General features: G+C 39.9%; 1 long non-coding RNA gene across 1 annotated transcript; it reads left to right on the top strand.

Moving 5' to 3' along the window:
- The first annotated feature begins 1,859 nt into the window (after positions 1 to 1,859).
- Positions 1,860 to 2,441, top strand: LOC119305690. Its single transcript, XR_005148744.1, has 2 exons — positions 1,860 to 1,977; positions 2,081 to 2,441. It is a non-coding gene; the product is annotated as an uncharacterized LOC119305690 (long non-coding RNA).
- The last annotated feature ends 1,122 nt before the right edge of the window (positions 2,442 to 3,563 follow it).

Below are 3,563 nucleotides of genomic sequence, written 5' to 3'. Positions count from 1 at the left end.
CAACTGCTCCATTAGGAGTAGAGATTCACTACCCCTTTGACCTTATATTCAAGTGTGACCTCCTTCTGGAGCCTTCTGTTATATGGAAGTTTGACTCGTACGTGCAGGAATTCATTCATCGTGTGGCCTATTTCAAGTGCATCCACCTCCACCACTTCACCCAGCGTACCATCGAGGGCTCTGCCATATGCCCTCGTCCCCTTTGACCTTCAAATCAGTGGGAGGAGTGGTTGGAGGTGGGAGGAAATAAAACCGGACAAAAATAAAACCGAAGTACCAGGCTACCAACTGCTCCATTAGGAGTAGAGATTAGGAGTGGAGAAAAGGGAGTTGGTGGTCAGCATGGTTTATTTTTGTCTCCATGGTTTATTTTCGCCTCCACCTCCCACCACCACCACCCCATGCTAGTTTTCACCGTTCCACTAAAACTCAAACTGATTAGTCCGACCCTTCTTTTGGTTTTTTGTGCTTGCTTTGGCAGGTGGCAAATTAAATTCAATTACGTAAATATTATGTAACTAAGAATTCAAAATCACAACATATATGTGAGATTACCTTCCTAAAAGACATACAAAAGGATCTCAATTTGAGAAGAAATTAATTCCATGCTTATATTAGGCAGGACATCAATTTATGCGTCCATTTTGTGATTGCATTGACGCTATATATGATATGATATTAATTGCAGGCTAAACATGTTGGGCGTTTATGGATCAATTTAGGTCGTTGGATTGATATTGTTTGATGACCGAGATTATATGGATATGCCTTTTGAGTCTTTATATACTGAGAGAGGAAATTAATTCCATGCTTGTATTTGCACATTTTTTGTTAGTCTGTGGCAACACACAGAGATTTTGCAAGTTCTCCTAGGTTAACTCTAAAATATTGATTTTAATGATAGTTCTTTGGATTTCATATAGTCAAGTTAACATAAATCTCATGGGTTGCCTTAAAATATAGCTTTTACCAATAGTTTCTTGTTTCACTATATTTTCTCACTTGTGCTCTGTATTACCAAATTTACTCAATATATGTTGAGTTCAATAAAAATCTTGCAACGCTTCGGCAATTCCCAGACGAACCAGTGAGGCGCGGCGGCATGCCGCGCACTACCTGCTAGTTAAGCGAAGCACTCATCTTTAATTAGTTGCCATGGAAGCAAGTTGAAAGAAAAAATAAGTAATGTTTTAGAATCGGAAACAGAAAGGTTAACTGGACGAAGCAAATTAAAATTTTGGATTCAAGACGGTCGTTCACACAGCCATTCCATTTCGGAAGTAAGGACTCTCACCCTTGAAATCTGTGTAGAAACTCCACTATATGTACGACAGATCTCATCCGGCAGGTGTATGACATGCGTTGATTTGAGGAAGAAGTTGTTTGAAAACAAATTAGTCATAACTAATGCAAAATCCTGTACGCAAGCTGTCTCACAAACTGCATGTTTGACTGGAGCATTGCACACTCCTGGTGAAAGCAATCGTATTTTCGGCCTAGATGTAGTCCGATGGGAAGCAACGGTCAACGGAGATCACTAGGAGTCGCCCAATGCCATCAGCGTCGACCACCCCAAATCTTTATGAATTACTCACTCCGTTTCATAATATATATAAGACTGTTTTTGCCACTGTGTAGTGGCAAAAACGTTCTTATATATATTATGGGACGGAGGGAGTAGTAAATATTACCAATAAGAGGAAGGTCACTATTAGTATCATTAACGCTATCTTCTCTTAAGGTTAACATCAAAATATTTCCTAAATTGCATATCCAGGATATATTTCCATACGTACGGATACCGCTTGTGCCTCTCTATAAATACACACGCTGAACTAGTAGACCGTGCATTGCTTCCTCTCATACAACCTAGCTACTACTACTATATATCGTTCTGTACTTCCACTCCTTGGCCGATCATGGCTTTCAAGATCATCGTCCTGGTATTGGTGTCGGCGCTGCTCCTTGCGTCTTCCCGTACGATTCTAAAAGATCGTAATTTGTAGTTTCTGTAAGTACTATGTATAGTACCTCTTATCTTATGACAAAACCTCCATTTTTTTTCTTCCTACGCATATAGATGTTGGTGCAAGCAGGGATTTGCATTGGGACGGCCCCCCAGCCAGAGTTCCGGCCTGCGCCGCCCAAGCCTGTGCCGAGACGTGCGTCGATAATGGCTATTGTGGCGGGATTTGTGACGAATCTGTCTGCAAGTGCGTCCTCTGCAGATCACTCGACGCCGTCGCTGAAAACATACAGTCCTAATCTATCTAAGGCGTGGATCAATAAACAAATAATCGATCCTCTCTTTCTCTTTTTGTCGGAGACAATATTGTTCTTTGTCTCTTTTTAGCAGATTATTATCCGAGAAGATCTGATGTCTTTATTGTCGTGAGATTACATTGTCTCGGCGGATTAATCATGATCATTGATTGTTCGAATCGGAGTTTGTGTGTATCAGATATGTACGAGTATGAAGCTAGTGGTACATATGTCGTCTATGCTGACATAAAATACACACTATTAATATCAGGTAACCAGGTTTTGAACTAATGATCAGACAAAACAATCAAATCTATATTATTACCTACTCCCACCATTCCAATGAATAAGGCGCACACACATCCCAAAACTAACTTTGACCAGAAACTAGACCGACCAAATGTATCTTATATGTCATAAAAGTTATACCGCTGAATTCAAATCCGAAAGAACTTCTCATTGGTATAAATTTCCAGTCACAAAAATATATATTGTGTATTTTTTGGATTTTGGAAAGCGTTTACGCCTTACTCAAAGGGATGGAGGGACTATATTATATGTCTGGGGCACCTTGTTCTGGATCCAGCCCGTTAACGCATTTTCTTCTTGCAAATAATCACTACCGAGTATTACCTTCCAAATATCTTGCTTTTCATATTCTGCTTGCATGCACTAGTACCTCCACAGCCACTCATTTTAGATTAGTTTCCAAAAAATTGCATACTACTCCCTACGTCCCGAATTACTTGTCTTAAAAATGGTTGTATCTAGACATATTTTTAGTTTTAAATACATCCATTTCTATACATTTCCGCGGTAAATAATTCAGGACAGAGGGAGTATTGATGACTAGTACAGCCACGACCATTATTTGAAGATTAGTTTCCAAAAATAGATGCATGCTATTCATTCTTTCATAAACAATTTATTTGCTTAAACAATTCTACTAGTCTCGTTAAAAATAGTCGAACACTTGTACTTGTTTACATATATGCCCAATGATTTGTTTTAGGTTTTATAAGATACCTACATAGTCCAAGATACTTTTAAGTGCATACCCAAATCCCCGTAACAAACAGTACATAATCAAGATATTTCACTGTATGTACATACCTTGATGTGAAATTTATTGGTATTTACCCATAAATGTCACTATCTTTTAAGAAGTCAACACATGTACGATCTATGAGCATCTTTACACCGGCCCGGACGCACACGCCGGAATCACAGACGCCCGCCGCCCGCCGCGTGAGGCAGCGGGCAAGGGACAGGGACGCGGCTGAGCAGTCCATGCCACCGCC

Source organism: Triticum dicoccoides, chromosome 5B (genome assembly GCF_002162155.2).
Source record: "Triticum dicoccoides isolate Atlit2015 ecotype Zavitan chromosome 5B, WEW_v2.0, whole genome shotgun sequence".
In the NCBI taxonomy this organism is placed as follows: domain Eukaryota; kingdom Viridiplantae; phylum Streptophyta; class Magnoliopsida; order Poales; family Poaceae; genus Triticum; species Triticum dicoccoides.
This window is presented reverse-complemented; position numbering and strand designations above follow the sequence as displayed.